General features: G+C 36.9%; 1 long non-coding RNA gene across 2 annotated transcripts; it reads right to left on the reverse strand.

Annotated features, from left to right (window-relative positions):
* Positions 1 to 1728: 1728 nt before the first annotated feature.
* Positions 1729 to 6783, reverse strand: LOC149678215 (uncharacterized). 2 transcript variants are annotated; one of them, XR_016366045.1, is made up of 4 exons: positions 3019 to 6783; positions 2853 to 2913; positions 2199 to 2787; positions 1729 to 2139 (listed from the first exon to the last, which is right to left on the reverse strand). It is a non-coding gene; the product is annotated as an uncharacterized LOC149678215 (long non-coding RNA). The 2 variants fall into 2 exon arrangements; XR_016366044.1 differs by having other exon boundaries at positions 1729 to 2787.
* Between the last annotated feature and the right edge of the window lie 13122 nt (positions 6784 to 19905).

Consider the following 19905-nt stretch of genomic DNA (forward strand, 5'->3'; position numbering starts at 1 on the left):
TAATATAACAATAGATGTACGTTTCCTTAAATCTAAATAATATAGATGTACGTTTCATTAAATCTAAATAATATAGATGTACTTTTTCTAAAATCTAAATAAAAATAGATGTACTTTTCCTTAAATCTAAATAAAAAGAGATGTACTTTTCCTTAAATCTAAATATTATAGATGTACTTTTCCTTAAATCTAAATATTATAGATGTACTTTTCCTTAAATTTAAATATTATAGATGTACTTTTCCTTAAATCTAAATATTATAGATGTACTTTTCCTTAAATCTAAATATTATAGATGTACTTTTCCTTAAATCTAAATATTATAGATGTACTTTTCCTTAAATCTAAATAATATAGATGTATCTTTCTTAAATCTAAATATTATAGATGTACTTTTCCTTAAATCTAAATAATATAGATGTATCTTTCTTAAATCTAAATAAAATAGATTCACTTTTTTTTAAATGTATATAAACTAAATGTACTTAAATCTAAGTAATTTTGATACACTTTTGCTTAAATTTAAATAAAATAAGTATGGATTTTCTTAATGACTCTTCTATATTGGAAATAAAATTTGGGTTTTGGCTCGAGAATAATTATACACATCGAAATTTGAAAGAAATCCAACGCGATGTTACACCTCGATACCGTCAAAGTCCACCTTTGAGAATCTGGTACACCATACTCTCAATAATATCATAGCAAGTTGGTTCCTTGCAGTTGTATGATTACGCTTTATCCAAAAAGAAGTAAAAGAAAATTGGTTTAAAAGTATTATAGCATACGACAGCTTCGCAGGTTTTTGCATAAATTTCGGCATGGCGTCGGGACATTTTGAGTACCGTAAAACTGTTTCATCTAGTGAAATCATTATAGCGTGAAAAATGTAAAAGGTATTACACCTGCTGATTTCGCACCAATTTTGGGATCGATTTAACTTAACTCACTATTTTTCCGTTGCCGCCGTTATATTTATATAAAAAGGAAGGCAATCGTTTATTTTGTCCGCAATGCGGCAAATAAGTTCACACCCAAAGTAACATGTTAAATATGAAAATCGGTAATCTGTCTATTTTGTTCGAGCGTTCTTGATTTGCTAATACTTTCTGCTAGTACACCGAATTCGGCCAGAAACACTGAGTCGCAAAAATATCCTCTTTTTTTTCTTTGGTCTGCTGAGTAGTTAAAGGCAAAAGAATCCCTTCTATCAAACGCAGTCTTCAATAGTCTGAATTACAAATCATTCAACATGGGTGATATTCGAATGGGAATAATCGATGTAAGAATATTTTTGCAGCAATAATCTAAAATGTATCTATCAACGCGACCTGATATCGAAAAACTAATATAAATCAGGAAAGTTTCATTGGCCAATTTGAACTGTCTAAATTGTGTTTTTTTTTTCAAATAGGAAAGTAAGGATTTTGATTTCACCAAAAATCTCTACGCTACGATTACGGAGTTTTTCCGTAAAAGATTTAACATTAGGTAAAATTCTGTCTCACTTCTTTTTAATGCGTTGTATAAATAATATTCATACATTATTCCAAGTGTCGGTTTTGTGCCCGTACCTATGGACGAGGTTAAATCAATTCCAAACCAGAGTGATTTACCAAAGGTAATATTAAAAATTGCACAAGATGTTTTTTCGGGATCCCTCACAGCGAATCTAAATGACAATCGCTCTTAAAAGAAGTCTCCACACCCAAACTACAAGACACAATATTCGAACAGACATAATACATATATTTATTCATTTTTAAACGTATCCTTATGGCAGACAATGGACATGATGTTTTATCCTGTACAAGTCGATAGTTTCTTTAAACCTGAGATGAAATGTGGAATGACGAGCGTTTTTGACTCAGTATCGACCTTCATCATCTCTTCAGTCCCGAAAATGACCAAGACACCATCTTTGTCTTTCCTCAACATGGATAGACAAGTAATGTGAAAACGTTTCCATATGTTCCTAAGGAATACAATAACAATTTCTTTCAACTCTAACCGTAGTTCTCGATATTTTGGATGGGGAGCCTTTTGGCAGTGTCGATACTCTTGGCATGGGCCACGCCCAAAACTTCAGATGGCCGAACGTTCGTCTTTGCTTTCGTCGAAATGATGTGGAAGAATTTCCTAATTTTTTTCTACGAACGTAAGTTATTTCGTCTTTGAATGGTGTAATAAATCCATACTTGTAACGTGACTCGTATTTGTGGTCACAGCGTACAACCGTGTCGAAAAGGCAATCACTTGGAGAGTGGCGGCCATGTCCTGGTTGATAGCGACCACTTTCATTTTCTTCGAAATATCAGGCAAGCTGAAGTCGGATTTCACTGAGAAAGACTATGATACTGTGGACACCGTCGACCAACTCGTCAACAAGGGTTTCAAAAATGTCTGGTTCTGGGAGGGCAGTGACGAATTGACTTCTTTTCGTAGAAAAGTAAGTGCAGAAATACTCAAAACGATCTACTCTCAAGCAAGTGCACCATATAAGAGAAATATTGGACGAAATCAGCGTCGACCATATAGTTGAACCAAACTTTTGCATCTATTCTGGGGCCTATTCTATATTAATTTTGTAATAATTGGATGATTTAAATAAGTAGAACAATAAATTTCGTTAACTAGGTCAACGTGCCCATCCCCGAAACTTCATTACTACCAATTGTAGACGGGGTTGTTGGAGACCAGTTCGTCAACGTCGCGGAAAACCTTGGGGACAATAGAAAGTTCATGGTCGTTGGGACAATGATAATGCATCGTATTCTGCATGAAAATCTAGAATTGGAAAATAAAATACAATACGTGAACAAATACTACTTTTCGCCGTCCATAGACGATACCCTTTTGGTTTTTGTCGTTTCATCCAATTTCTCGAAATCAAAGTTCATGGAGAAAGTCAATCTGATGTAAGACAAAAGAATCGAAAATGATTTTGCAAATTTTAACACGTCAATTTCGTTTCAGGATAGAGTTAATCACTGAAAACGACCTCTTCTTCGCTCTTACATATAAATCTAGATACTCGCTCGATCTCATCCAATGGAAACAGCCCGAGGACGATTTTTCAACGATATCCGTGAAGGAAATCGAAAGCCTTCTTTCTCTGTATTACATGGGAGAGATCATCGCGGTATTGGCTTTAATATTGGAATATGCTTTATTCCTTGTGCTGGCTTTGAAGAAGTCGAGAACCGCAGCAAAGGTCTCAAGACGACGATTACATTGAGTTAAGGTTCATAAAATATTGGCAAGGATGTATATAACTTCTAACGTATAATGGATTTCCATCTCTTAGCTCAATCCAGGAATTTCGCTTAGGCACCCGCTGAGCAGGGAAAAAATATGAATTGCAAACCCCCTCCCCAAATCTTGATTCGTAATAAAACATTTTTTGCGCATGAGCGAAATTTCAAACGCACCACTCAGGATTCTCTGGAGAGATGTAGTTCCTTTTCTCCTTGTGACCCAGCTCTTTCCGTCTCGACTAACGGCCGTTTCATATTCGTGGGTGAAAGGCATAGAGCTATTTCAGAGGGGGTAATGGCTACGTCACCAATGCTATTTGCCCATAGAGAAAATCTGCACAAAATGGCCGCCCCGGTCCGCCAAAGGCAGGCCCAATTTTCGAAGCAGACGACATTTTTTCCCCCACTGAAATAGCTCTATATTTGGAGGCCGGACTTTGTTTGGGAATACTTAATACGTTTGTATTTATGCCAACGGACTATTTATGAAAAAACGCTGTATTTACAGACAGGGTTTTGTGAATATAGGTTAATTATATTCCTTCAAAAAAGTAAAAGAAAATTGTATTAATGTTTATGCTTAAAACTAAATATAAGTAACTAAAATATGTGTCTGCTTAGAAAGTAGTATAATTTCTGATTAAAAATACTTCTGCTTGAAACAAAATGCAAATTTCAAAACAAATAGTTCTGCTTGAATTTATATAAAGTAGATGTTCTTTATCTCATATCTAAATAAAGTAGATGTTCTTTATCTCATATCTAAATAAAGTAGATGTTCTTTATCTCATATCTAAATAAAGTAGATTTTCTTTATCTCATATCTAAATAAAGTAGATTTTCTTTATCTCATATCTAAATAAAGTAGATTTTCTTTATCTCATATCTAAATAAAGTAGATGTTCTTTATCTCATATCTAAATAAAGTAGATGTTCTTTATCTCATATCTAAATAAAGTAGCTGTTCTTTTTCTAATATATCGGCTTATGGTTTTCTTCATTAGGTGTTTTGGGTCTCATCTTTATCGACGGATTTACTATATCCTCGCTAATCTTATATCTTCGCATTTCTTTTAACGATATGCAAACATTTCGAAAACCCTTACTTAGCATGTAGTTGGATCGATTTACTTAACTCAGAACGACCTTGCGTGTCATACAGTTAATGTTTTTCCATCAATAAAAGAAACCAAAGTCAACACTAAATTCTGAACTCATGAAATATAACCTTCTGGATGAAACAAACAAAGATAAATATTAACTTTGTGAAAACTGGTCTAGTTTATTGATTAACTTTTATGCCTACCCGTACTTTATGCACGTGCACCGACGTCGGCCATAGCGACTGAGTCGCAAAAATCGCCTGAAAGTTTTTTTAGCTCTGCAGAATGGTCAAAGAGAAAAAAATCGCTTCTGTGCCACGACGTCTTCAACAGTCTGAATTATAAATACATTCAACATGGTTGATATTCGAATGGGAGTAATAGAGGTAAGAATATTTATTTACGCAGCAATAATCTCAAATGTTTCTTTCAACGCGACTCGATATCGAAAAACTGATATTATGCAACAAATATTGACCAATTTCTAATGTCTAAATTGTCGTATTTTTCAAACAGGAAATTCAAGATTTTGATATCGCCATAAATCTCCAAAATTCGACATCGGAGTTTTTCAGAAAAAGGTTTAACATTAGGTAAAATTCTGTCTCACATCTTCTTATCGTGTTGCCTGTATAACCTTTTTTTCTATATTTAAGCCTTGGTTTTGTGCCCGTACCTTTGGACGAAATTAAAGCTATTCGAAACCAGAGTGACTTACCAAAAGTAAAATTAAAAATTTCACAAGCGGTTTTTCGGGATCCCTAAGATAAGGCGCAGCGAATCTAAATAAGAATCGCTCTTAAGAATTCTCTGCGCCAAATCAGTAGAACACAATACAAAAATAGCGATACTAGAACAGACCTGGTAATTATACTTAAATTGCATAATTTAAAAAAAAAAATCCTTTTGACAGACAATGGACGTGCTATATTTTGCGGCAATAGTCGATAGTTTCTTTACATCTGAGATGAAATGTCGAATGACGAGCGTTTATGACTCCGCGTCGACATTCATCATCTCTTCAATCCCGAAAATGACCAAGACACCATCCATGTCTTTCCTCAACATGGAAAGACAAGTTAAGTGAACCTTTTTCCATACGTTCCAAGGAATATAATAACAATTTCGTTCGACCTTAACCGTAGTTCTCGATATTTTGGCTGGCGAGCCTTTTGGCAGTGTCGATGCTCTTGGCTTTGGCCACGCCCAAAAATCAAAATGGCCGACCATTCGTCCATATTTTCGTCGAAATGATGTGGAAGAATTTCCTAATTTTTTTCTACGAACGTAAGCGCTTTCAATTTAAATGGTGTAATAAATCCATATTTGAAAACTGACTGGTATTTGTGGTCACAGCGTATATCCGTGTGGAGAAAGCGATCACGTGGCGCGTAGCGGCTGTGTCCTGGTTGATCGCGACCACTTTCATTTTCTTCGACATCTCAGGAAACCTGAAGTCGGATTTCACCGAGAAGGAATACGATACTGTGGACACCGTCGACCAACTCGTCAAACAGGGTTTTCAAAACGTCTGGTTCTGGGATAATAGTGAGGAATTAACTTCTTTTCGCAGAAAGGTAAATGCAGATTCGATAGCTAGCCTACACTCTTCCCTTTTCAAGTGAGTAAAACATTTCAGAGAAATATTAAATGACACCAGCGCCGAGTTGTTGGTGCTTAGTTGATCCGAACTTTTTTATCCATTCTGAAACAATTATTCTTCCATATTGATTCATTTTATAATAATTGGATGATTTAAATAAGTAGAGCAATAAATATCGTTACTAGGTGAAAGTGCCAATCCCCGACACTTCAATACTCCCAACTGAAGACGGGGTTTTTGGCGACCAGTTCGTCAACGTCGCGCAAAACGTCGGAGACAACAGGAAGTTCATGGTCGTGGGGACACTGATAATGCAACTTATTCTGCTTGAAAATCAACAAATGGAAAATAAAATAGAGTACGCGAATAAATTCTACTTTTCGCCGCCTATAGAAAATGCGCTTTTGGCTTTTGCCGTTTCCTACAACTTCTCGCAATCAGAACTCATGGAGAAAGCCAACCTTTTGTAAGACAAAAGTAACAACGTCGTTTGTGTCGCTTTTAACACGTGATCTTTGTTTCAGGGTTGAATTGTTAGCAGAAAATGATCTAGGATTCCCATATTTCTACAAAGCGCGATACTCGCTCGATCTCATAAAATGGAAACAACCAGTGGACGATTTTTCAACGATATCCGTTAACGAAATTGAAAGCCTTCTTACTCTGTTCTACGTGGGAAAGATCATCGCGGTATTGGCATTAATATTGGAATACGGTTTATCCCTTCTGCTGGCTTTGAAGAAGTCGAGAACCGCAGCAAAGGTCTCGAGACGACGTTTACATCGAGTTAACCGTCATAAAATATAATCATGAAAATTTATGAATACTAACGTATTCCCACCTCTTACCATAAACAAGGGATTTCTCTTAGAAGCCCGTTCAGCAGATAACGAAATATGACTTGCAAGCTCCCCCCCCCCCACCTAAATTATGCTAGTGAGAGAAAACGTAGTATTCTATCTCTCTTTGCGCATGGGTGAAATTTCAACTGAACCACTCAGTTTTCACCCTAGAGTTACAGTTAATTTTCCGCACGTGATCTAGCTCCTTCCGCCTTGATATATAGCTGTCTCACAATCTCGGGCGTATGGCATGTTTTTTTTTTTAAACTAGTTGGGAATCCCTAATACGTCAGTATTTAAACCCACTGACGATTTAAAAAAAACTGTATTTACAGTCAGTTTGTTGTGAATATAGATAAAAGATATTGCTTTAGAAAAGTAAAAGAATATTTTAAGTATTAACGTTTAAGCTTAAAACTAAATATAGCGGAAAATGTATTTTTCTGTAAATATGATTTCTGAATAAAAATACTACTGCTTAAAACAAAATATAAATTTCAAAACAAATATTTCAGCTTAAATCTATATAAAGTAGATGTTCTTTTTCTAATATCTAAAGAAAGTACACGTTCTTTATCTTAGATCTTAAGAAAATAGACGTACCTTTTGTTAAATCTAAGTAAAATACGTGTACCTTTGCTTAAATCTAAATAAAATACGTGTACTTTTTCTTAAACCTAAAATTACTGGGAAATGCCGTAGGTTTAACCTTTTCACATTCGTCTCGGCACGAAGTCGGGTCGATTGATTTAGGGAGGAAAAAGAGGTAAGTAAAGTTAATAATGCCAGAGCTATAATCTTTTGAAAGTTAAGTTTATTTAACACGAACTTTGAGAGAATGTTTTAAGAGCCGCTTTAAAAGTCGGGTCGATTTAATTGACGGTTTAACTCACGAATAACTCTTTCGCCTGCAAGCGTAATAAAGATAATTTTACCAGAAGCACGCAGGAACTATAATCTGGTGGAATAAGAACGTTTAAGCTAGATTAACGTCCTTACCCGCAATGCGGTAAACCACGTCCCAATTGCAATACGAACGCGCAAAATATAATGTTCAATAAGTGGCGGAGGTTAAATATCAACTTTGAGAAAATAAGTTGACTCGAAGCCTTTAAACACTGTTAGACAGTTCCAGGCTGTTAGCGAGTCTCCTGGTTTATGTTGAAATGTAGAACACCAAAAATATAACCAAATTTCTATTTCCCCCGGTTAAATAGCATTAAAGAAATTCCACGCTTCAATTATATTTTAGAAATCCGTCAACATGATGGGAAAAATTGAGGTAAGAACATTTACTCTATCATAATCTCAAAATGCACATTTCAATGTGCAGAGTTTCAACACTCATTAAGAAATATTTTTCCAATCCGGGATTCTGCAGCCATATCTTAGAAAATGGTAGCCAGTAATTTTTAAAGGATTTAACATTTAGTACAGTACAATGGTTCACTAACTCTTTTAACGAAAAATTCCTCACTTGCTGATTAACTTCTCATTCTTATATAAAAATTAGTTTTTTTGATAGTTGCAAACAGCCTTCACAGACATGTATGATCTAAGGTTTGGGTTCATAGAGGTATTTGCAAAATTTTACTTAACACGTTTTTTTTTCATCGACCGCCATTTCCATTAGTGACTGAAATATTATTCTGACCTAGGACACGGATAGTATGGAGTCCGGCATTCAATTATACGATATGTTGAAGGAGTGTTACAGGAAAAGGTTCAATTTAAGGTAAAGTCTAGTCGAAGTTAATTGAAATCCTGTATACTAATTATTTTACATTTCTATGAAGCATTGACTTTATTCCTTTTGATCAAGAGCATATTAAGATGTTTAGGGAAGAGGGCGACTTACCAGAGGTGAAAAAAAACTTCAAACCCAGTAGCACCTTTTTCCCATTTAAATCTAACATAACCCAAGAGAATTTACGCTCAGTGAAAGATTTATCATTAAATTAAACTGCGATTGTGCATTAACAGGAACAGCATTATGCTGATTATCGAGGATCTTAAAATACTGTAAATGCAATAATTGCAATGAAATACTACCCGTTCTTTCACAAATTGTTAATAGGCGACAGCGCGGATAAAAAAATCCAAACTTCACGTATAAGAATCGGGAAACACAAGTGCTCGTTAATAAACGACAACTTGTCATTTTACAGACGATGGACTTGTTGGCGTTTCCTATTCAAGCGGAGAATTTCGTTTCCCCTCAAACGAAGGCAAGAATGACGGCCGTCTATGACTCGGTGGCCACCTACATCGTATCTTCAGTACCGGAAATGACAAAGAAACCATCTCTGTCTTTTCTTAACATGGAAAGACAGGTAAATATTCGCTATAATACGGCAAAAGAATTTTTAGGCCTATGTGCACCGTAAAAAAATAACGCGCAACTATAGTTTCAATCATGCGTGATAATGTCTCGTGGCCCTCGCTATGAAATGCAGTTCACCTTAGCTTGGATGACGAGTCTATTGGCTGTGTCAATCATCTTGGCTGTGGCCAATCACAGGAAACAAAATGGCCGCGTATTATTCCACACTTTAGTTGAAAAGCTTTGGCAAAACATTCTGATATTCTTCTACGAACGTAAGTTATTTCCTTTTTAAATGGTGTAGGAAATCCATACTTAAAAACCAACTTGTAATTGTGGTAACAGCGTACATCCGTGTCGAGAAAGCGATGACTTGGAGAGTGGCGGCCATGTCCTGGTTGATCGCGACCACTTTCATTTTCTTCGAAATATCAGGCAAACTGAAATCGGATTTCACAGAGAAAGTCTACGATACCGTGGACACCATAGACCAACTCGTCAAACAGGATTTCCATAACGTCTTCTTCTGGAAGGGCTCTGACGAATTCACGTCCTTACTCAGAAAGGTATGTGTCACTGCATTTATGGCCAAGTATCTGTTACCAGAAGTAGGATGAGACTAGAAGTAAAGAGCTCTAGCATTGGTAATAGATCTTGGCACTAGTGAACAAATTTGAGGATTTTATGCCGCTTCCATCGCGCCTACACTAGAGAGAAAAAATTGGTCGAGTTCCAAAAACAATTCCTACCCCCTTCCCCTCATCCTCAAGCCGCGGAAGACGGACGCGGGTGCTTGAATCTAGTTCGGCTGTCTACCGCCACGAGCCTCTCACGTTTTGGAGGGAAAACTCAGAAACCGCTACCAGAGGGCCAACCGTTCTTGTGTTATCAAGAATATTCACTTTCGCCAAGTGAAGAATTTGGTCACCTTAATACTTCTAGTCCCTTATCTTTCTTCTGCTGTTACGTATTGTAGCAATAATTTTCGTATCTAGGCAAGGTCGAACGAGAAGAAGTACGGGAAACTACTGTATGGGATTCCTGAAACATCCATGCTCTCTGTAGAGAAGGCAGTTTTGGGAGAAGAGTTTGTGGACACAGCGGGAGTCACAGGACTTGACAGAAAGTTCATGGTCATATCGACAATGCTTCTCCAAATTATTGTCTTGGAAAACCTAGCGCTGGGTAACAAAATGCAATTCACCGAGAAATATTACTTGTCGCCTTCGATAGAAAATAATCTGGTGGTTTTCGCTGTTTCCAACAATTTTTCCCGATCTAAGTACATGGAAAACGTCAACACAATGTAAGAAACTTAAACTTTGAGTCAGCAAACATCAGGGTAGACCTAATTCGTAAAAACACAGTCCAGCGGGATATCGTTTTTTTTCTGGGGGGGGGGGTATTAAGTGGGTTTTTGTAGGAACTTTTATTATGGTGAGTAAGACCTAACAAGTCCGTTGGGTTTTATTCCCAATTAGAACATTAAAGACATAATTCCATTAACTGACTGGCTCCCTCGTTAATTACATCCAAATTAAACACTAATTGAAGAAATTTTAGGTTGTTAATTTTCTCTCCTCAGAATTGAGTTATGGAACGAAAACGACCTCGGATTTGGTATTTTTTATAAATCACGCTATTCTATCGATGTCCTTCAATGGAGAAATCCCAAGGACGACTTTTCTCCGATATCTGTCAAGGAAATATCAAGCCTCATTTTGGTCTACTTGGTGGGAAACGCGATAACCTTGTTTGCTCTGATTTTGGAAAATGCATTTACACTTCTGATGTCGCTGAAGAAATCAAAACCGAAAAGACACGGTTTAAGACGAGACAACCATGAAGTTAACCTTTGCAATATAATGTATCACCATCGAACATAATTCTTGGATTCCACTGGCCATAGATTAATGAACATGTACGAACATCTTTTGACTACTCGCAGTGAAAAAGATCTGAAAAATTGATCGACTGAAGGCTCAGATATTCAGAAATTTTACTATTTAAGACACACTTGTAAACATCAACTTTTTACAAGCATTACATGTTTGCGGACGAAAACATTTTTCCAATATTTTCATAGTATATATGTGTAAAAATTGGATGTACATTATACAGGGAACACACTGTATATTGACTTAATGATCTGCATTTTCCCCTTAATAAAATTTCTTTACACATTCTTACCCACCTCAAAGCATAGTTTTACTCGAATAAAAAAATAAATCAATACACTATTCTAGTTATTAGTGTTCTAATGCGATGTAGGCCTAGAATGCACGCAGTTAAATAAAAAAAGTGCATTGGCTTGCATAACGTTTTTACCATTTTAAAACTATCCTTTTAGGTACTCTAGGACCATATCAAATTCAACTAAAAGTACTTGCTCTAGTCGCTCGCTTCGCTAAAAGCTACTTTCTAACCTCGACAAAAACACATATTCAACTAATTTTCACGATAAAGGATTTGGTTTAAATTGTCACGAGATTTTCTAAATTGTTTAGTAGAATATTTACTACAATATGTAGACTTCGTAACGTGGCAGACAAATTCTATCGGCTATAGGCTTAACAAATAATATTGTACCATGAATTCCTACGTCTCACCAGGGAGGAAAGGGAGAAGCCGCCTAATGCTAACAGAACTCGTATCTAGCGGGAAGGGGTTGAAAACGGGGGTATGAAATACTATGTTCTCTCTCTCTCCCTGGGTCATTCGGTGGATCATTGAGCATACGCGAAGTGACATCACGAATAGTTGCTACATGAGACAAAAAATTTGGATTTTGCGCAGTAGAGCTCGCGGTGGCCCGAGCGATACTACCCCCGTTGACTGGGAAATTTACTTCCCCCACCCAAAAGAGAGACACCTCGCGCTATTCACGCGGCATCTCCCCTCCCTGGTCTCACCTTCCAAAAGACGATTCACTTAGGCGTCCGTTCAGCAGAATAAAAAATGTGACTGCCAACCTTGAGCGTGAGAGGAAAATTCGTATTTCCTATTTCTGCGCATGAGTGAATTTTCAATCGCACCACTCGGGATTCTCCGGACAGCTATAGATCTTTTTACCCACGTGACATATCTTTTTGCGCCTCGATTTACGGCCGTATTTGGTTGCCAGCATTTTGGTCAATTGGAAATTCCAAATACTTAAGTATTAATACATGTCCATTTTGCAACCGTGCCTCATACTTGGACGTTCATACCGTCTACTGTCAGCGAGGTTGGGAGATAACTAGCCTTGGGGAGGCCCAAAAAGCGGCGATTCTAGAAAGATAAAAATATTATTTTTTATTATAAAAAATAATTTTACTAAAAATCTAGTATTTCAGCTAAAAATAAAAAAACTAATTCTCAATTTTAATGCATCAAGCGATACTACTTGAAAAACTGCATTTGAGCAACCACAAAATCTATTTATCTAAAAAATAAAAAAGCCACAAAATTTAAAAATATGTATATTTTTCTGGCATGTGGAAGAGACAAGGATTGATGGATTTAGAAGCCAATACGTATAGATTGGTGTCACATGGAATAGACAAAGACCAGAAAATGTTGGTGTTAGAAGCCAATACCTCCATTAGCGCTTCTCCCTGGCTATACTAAACTTAATTATATTCACTGAAAAAATATATATTTCGACGTCAACAAACCCAAGGCTTAACCATAGTTCACGATGCATATTTCCCCAGAGATGTCAGGACCACCGCTCACCCAATAATTGGATTTTTATTATTGGTTCTTATATACCTTCCACGTCATAATGACATTTTATTTCGTTTCGGCATTAGTTTTTCCATATGGTTCTAAAAGAAAATATTAATTTCGAGAGTTACATTGTTTAATATCAACAAAGAAATACGAACTTACCAGCACGCAATACGCATTGGGCTTAACTATCATACCACCGTAATTTCATAAGATATGTTCCATAAGTTTTTCACTGGTTACTGAGAGCTTGTCATGAAGTGACGTAGGTCATGGATTCTTGTAAAGCGACGCCTGATGAGGCGCTGTCAAAGCCTTAGTAATGCAGACTAAAGTGGAATATGGAAATCCTGCAAAATTAACCACCGAGTGTAGTACTTCAATTCTCGCTTGTCGTTCTCGAAGTAGCTCGACCTATAAGTCTCTAGCATTAGGAACTCGCATAGGTAGTGTCATACTTATGGAACATATCACTTTTAAACCTATGATCCCACTATCTGAATAATACAAGTAACGGCTTAATTAAACTATACTCTTTTCCTTTCCCATTCCATACTTCCTTTTGAACCATAAAACTCAAGTCAATATTGAAAAAAGAATAATTAAACGTGAGTTCATATTAAACCAAGAGTGAACGAAATATACCGTGCTCTGGATAAATACGAACTTTTGCAAAAGTAGTAGACTATTTTGTAGCCCTAGTTTCACGAGTGTTCTTCTTTGAATTTAAATCGCAACGCGTGCTATCAGCTAGTGTATTCTATTCTACCGCTCCCCGTAGACAAAGACTTCCTACTGGTTTTATTGTATCGACTTCGGCCTTTACAAGAATTTAGTGAAAGACAAAATCCATTCGGTCCCAAACATCACCTTCCGTTCTTTCCTATTTCAGAAAACATCACGATAACTGGGAGTAATTCAGGTAAGCTAATTTAAAAAGTAATTTTATGGTCACATCAGAAGTGGATCATATTACAGCTCCCTAGAAGTACAGGACGATATAACATCGCTGTGCATCAGCATTGTCTCCCAGCACTGAAGGGAAGAGGGTAAATGCGAAACGCAGCGGCGAATTTGTTAACTAAACCAGAGGAATGATTTTGGCGCGAAAGAAATTTTTAAAAAGTGGGGAAGCAAACGGAAGTAAGTGGTAGCCAATGAAAAAAGGTTTGAGAGAGAAGGGCGCTGAAGGAAACAAGTTGTTCCATACATAGTGTTGGGTTGTGAATATAATAGTAGAAGTCCACTTTATGTTTCCGATTTTAAAAAATAACTGGCCGGTCTGTAGGTATTTCGCTCCATTTTTAAAGACTTGTGTTGGAAAGGAAATTAATATGAATTCAGATGATCAAAATAGCCTTCATCATGCTAGAACATTTTTCATGCATTCCTAATTGGAAAGGAAATTAATATGAATTCAGATGATCAAAATAGCCTTCATCATGCTAGAACATTTTTCATGCATTCCTAATACAGCACTGAGTTGCCACCGATTTAAAGGTTTTTAGCGGGAATAGTTGGACAGATTTATTACTAATTATAGTTTAGAAATTTGTTTTCCTTTTTTAAATCTGACAATTTTTTTCAATGCTTTAACGTTTTCCGTTTGCGAAAGATGCTGGTCAATATTTTTCAGTTTTATAAAACGTTTTGGTCGCTTACGGTTAAGTGCTTTTAATATCACATAAATCGTGTTCAATGTGTCTTTCATTTGGGCATTGTAATTAAATACATTGATCCTAGGCCTTTTTCCTGATTAGCAAAAGAAAAATAAGCCATTCTAAATCAAAATTATTACGCGATAACAAGTTTCACACTAATCACGACACTGACAGCCATTACCATTAAGCGGAAATTCCGTAGGCTAACGTAACTCCAGATCCGGGTTAATGGGCCAACTAAACTTATGAAATTGAGCTATAGATGGCGGGCTTGGATGTCCTGGAAGAAAACGCTGTATATAAAAGCATAACCTACGTCCAGTACTTATAGGGAGCTGTAATATGATCCACTTATGGTCACATTAATACGGTTTGTAAAAAAAAATAATAATAAAATGAAATCCTCGCATGAACTCAATTTTGTTGGACTAGGGATAATAAAATTCACCAAAGAATTTAGCATTTTTAGGCCTACATGTCTTGGTTACTTAATTTCTTCATTAAAGGGCAAATCGCATTTAAATCGTAAAATTTTAAACACACCATTATAAATATTAATAATGAAAATGGTTTTGTAAACAAAGGTGTGAAATACTAATAGATAAGTGGTCAAAATTATATGGTTGAAGTAACAGATATTAGAATTTTCAGTTTTACTATAAAACAACAATTATTTGAAAGAAAAAATACTTATCGTAATTTTTTACCTTAATCTCATTTAACGAAAATATTTTTCAACATAATCAAAAGTATCGTTTCTGCGCACTCTCATAATACAAAAAGGCTTCAGCGCATGCGCCAAAAAGCGAGATGGAAGACAAAATTTTACCCCCACATCTATCCTTCTTAGTTACATTACATCGAAATGTTCCAGCGATTAGTGTTTCAAAATTTTTATTATTTCAAATGCAACGTTAACCGATTTTAAGAGGAAAGTACTTTTAAATTAGAGAGTAAATACCATTTGAATTCGATCATAATCTTTGCTCTCATAAACAGAAGTATTGATTGACTGACGAATTCATGAACGCCCAAGGCCAACACAAATCAAAAGCGTTGAAACTAGAACGTTATTCCTAATTAATACTCATTAAGAAAAAAATTCCAATACGGGGTCATATTGGAAAATGGTTCCTAAAAATGTAAAAACCTATCTCACGGAATAACATTCGTACATTTCAATCGATTTGCCTAACATTTAGTAAATGGTACAGACTGGCTTTATGATTTTAGGGTTGAAAAAATAGCCACCAGAAAAGTAGACGAAACGTACTGACGTGCAAAGTCAGGCTCTTTGCTTCTAGTATTTTGAATTGTAATTCTTATCAGCACTGAAAAGACACTCATTTTCGGAAAGCTACGAACACCAGGCTTCAGACATGTACGATTTATGGTTTGGAGTCATTGAAGTACGTCGAATAAAATTTTTCAATATTAATAGAAATAACAATATTTTCCCTCTACAGGAATCCCTGAGTATCGAGACCGTCACTAAATTCTACGATATGCTGAAAGAGTGCTGCAGGAAAAGGTTCAATTTAAGGTGAACCGAATTAAGTCCAAATTGGTTTACTCAATATTTACTAAAAATGGTTACTATTTTTTGTCTGAAGTATTGAATTCATTCCTTTACCATTAGAGGAGATTGCCAAGGTTCGGGATGAGGGTGATTTACCAGAGGTGATAAATAAAACCAGAAGTAAGATGAGACTAGAAGTGAAGGGCTCTAGCATTGGTAGTAGATCCTGGCACTAGTGAACAAATTTGAGGATTTTAAGCCGCTTCCATCGCGCCTACACTACAGAGAAAAAAATTGGTCGAGTTCCAAAAACTTTCCTACCCCCTTCCCCTCAACCTAAAGCCGCGGAACACGGACGCCTGTCCTTGAATCTAGTTCGGCTGTCTACCGCCACGAGCGTCTCACGTTTTGGAGAGAAAATTCAGAAACCGCTACTAGAGGGCCAACCGTTGGTGTGTGATCAAGAATATTCAATTTCGCCGAGTGAAGAATTTGGTTACCTCGATACTTCTAGTCTCATCTCATTTCTGATAAAACTGCTCGAAAAACAGTAGATGTCTTTCCGTTTTCACATTAACGCGGCTGAAGGCAAAGCCGAGATTTTTCGCTGTATGAAAGATTTATTGCGCTTACCTTCGGGTATCATTAGACTCAGGTGAAGCTCGGCAAGCTAGTCCCTCCAGTATCACTAAATGATATCTGCTTAAAAACAAAATTTGTGTTTTACCTAACATAACTTGAGGTATCACGGAGTTGAACTCAAAGTTCCACTGAATGTGGACTAACAAAAAGTCAATTTATCATTAAATTTGAAAAAAACTCGGCTTAGTCTTAACACGAAAATATGCTTAGAAATATAAGTGAATGACAAAAGAGATAGTTAATTAATGAAAATTTGCAAATTTTTTTTGGTATAGCCGATGGACTTGTTCATGTTTCCTGTTCAAGCAGAGAATTTTATTTCCCCTCAAATGAAGGCAAGAATGACGGGTGCCTATGGCTCGTTCGCTACCGTCATCGTCTCTTCAATCCCGGAAATGACTAAGAAGCCGTCACTGTCTTTTCTCAGCATGGAAGGACAGGTGATTATCAGACTTATTATTTGAAACAATAATGCGAAATAAGAATTATATCACCTCTAATTTTAATTATGTTTGATATTGCCTCGCGGCCCTCACCCTAAAACGCAGTTCACCTTACTTTGGATGACGAGTTTATTGACAGTGTCAATCATCTTGGCTTTGGCCACTCCCAGAAAACAAACTGATCAGTCGTTCGTCTTTACTGTCGTTGAAATGCTATGGAGAAACTTTCTACTGTTTTTCTACGAACGTAACACAAATCCAATTAAAAATGAAAAAATATTATTTCCTAATGTTTGGCAATTCACAGCGTTCAAGTACATTGAGGAATCGGCATCATGGCGCGTGGCGGCCATGTCCTGGTTGATCGCGACCACTTTTATTTACTTCGAAATATCAGGCAACCTCAAGTCGGATTTCACCGAGAAGGAGTACGATACTGTGGACACCATCGACCAACTTGTACAACAGGATTTTCGTAACGTATGGTTCTGGGAGGGTTCCGACGAACTAATTTCCTTGCGCAGAAAGGTGAGTGTAGTTGAACAAGTACATTTAATTCCAAGTAACAGCAGGTCACCCATCATAATTTTCACTCATTTCTCACTGGCTGTGGCTACCACGACTTGGGCTGGGCCATCATCCTTGGGGGTCACTCCTTTAGACTCGCATACTTTATGTGGGAAACCTTATCGGCTTTTGGTTGGACCTGAATTTAGCTTTCTTCGGGTGGGGTGGTGAAGTGGTTAGCACTTTCGCCTCGCAGCAAGAGGCTCCCGGGTTCGATCTCGAACTGTGGCACCGGGTGAAGAACCTGGGAACAAACCCTTCTGCGTAGAGTTCGCAAGTTCTCTCCCCACTTGTTAAAAAGGAGTTTTCCTCCACGGCATTACCCGGTTTCGCCTTTCCATCAAAACTTGCCGAGGTTAATGATAATAGTTAGTATAGGGCGCTGTCGGTTAGCTGTGGCATAGGGGTTAGGCACCACCTCTGAAATAGTGACCCACTGAAATATAGCCCACTTGGTGTTGTGGAGACGAAATAAAGCTAGATTATTATTATTATCACTAATTCAACTTCGGGAAAATTATTGAGCAAAATCAATAATGGTATCTTTCATTATCAGGCTAGGTCGAATGAGAAGAAATACATAAAACTACTGACTGGTATTCCGAGAGCATCAATGCTTCCCCTAGAAAACGGAGTTTTTGGAGACGAGTTCGCGGGAATCGCGGGAGCCAAAGGACGCCATAGAAGGTTCATGGTCGTTTCGACAATCATTATTCAAATGCTTCTCTCGGAAAACCTAGCGATGAGCGACAAAATGCAATTCGCCGACAAATACTACTTGTCGCCGGCAATAGAGAACAATCTCGTGGTTTTAACTGTTTCCTACAATTTCTCGAGATCCAAGTACATGGAAATGGCCAACAGAATGTAAGAAACGTTTACCTTAAAATACTTCTTAGCTTGTAACATAAACATAATTCATTTAAGCGACTGGTTTACTCTTTAACCACATCAAAACGAAAATGACTGTTTTAAAAATGTAACTTTTGATTTATTCGCTTTAGGGTGCAGTTGTTCGCCGAAAACGACCTCTTATTCTGTTTTACATACAAACCCCGCTATTCCCTCGACGTCGTGCAATGGAAGAATCCACAGGACGATTTCTCCTCGATATCAGTCAAGGAAATTGAGAGCCTGATTTCACTCTTCTTGATGGGAATCGCGTTCACGATATCGGCAATGATTTTGGAAAAAGTGTTATCGTTATTAATTTCCTTGAAGTCAAAAGATGAAACGAAAATTGTACGAAGACACAGACGTGAAATTAATCTTGACACTCATTATTAATAGCTACGAGTAAGAGACTGAACCTCGATTGGGTTTTACCAGGGATCCATGCAATTTTAGAAGCAGAAATAGAGAACAGGGTAATTTGGGCGAACTTCAAAGTTCGCGATCCCTTCCCCAGGAAAGAATAGCGACAGAGGTAAAAAAGAATGTAGTTTAAGTGAGCCAATAAATTAATTTAAAATTTTCTTTACGTGCTGAAGGGAGGGCTCTATTCTGGGCTATGAGTCGGACTGAAGTAAGGGTATTCCTGCTTCTAAAATTAAATAGATCCCTGCTTTTACACAAAGATAGTTTTGGGAAAGCGTAGATTAAATCTTAAGGTAGGCCATCGGTTTTAAGAATCAACTTTACAAGATTCGAACCGTTCAAGCCAAGACTTGTCGACTCACGAGATTAGTGAAAATCTAAGATGTCGACCAAGGACAAATCCGGTTTTTGAAATGCGCAAGTACTTAAGTCCGCCTTGCACTATGCTTCCTTTCTACTGTACTAGCAATTCAACGTGTTTCGGCATGTATAAATGTTTCTCGGATAGGCTTAGTACAAAATGTAATAAATTAAAATTATGTTGCATAAATGACTTTGGCTATTTGGGTTATTCATTAAAAAATGTTGCCACTAATCTACTACTAAATTACGTTCAAATGATCCCTCTATAACATAAATGTATTAGTAGACTTTCCTAGCCTGGTCGATGAAAAACTATTACAATTCTGTTTATGGTTTTCCTCTTCTTTAGGTATTTGGGTCACAGCATTATTAAGGCATTTACTATATCTTCGCCCGCCACATTCTTATCTTATATCCTCGCCTTTGTTCTAATGACATACAAACATTTCTAAAACCCTTTCTTTGCCACTCCCTTGGCGTGCAGTCGGTTCGATTGACTTATTTAACTCGGCACGACAATGCGAAACATAAAGTCAATATTCTTCCTTAACAAC

Source organism: Phalangium opilio, unplaced genomic scaffold (assembly GCF_054372755.1).
Source record: "Phalangium opilio isolate 3A_F unplaced genomic scaffold, DU_Popi_V2 ptg000042l_1, whole genome shotgun sequence".
Lineage (NCBI taxonomy): Eukaryota > Metazoa > Arthropoda > Arachnida > Opiliones > Phalangiidae > Phalangium > Phalangium opilio.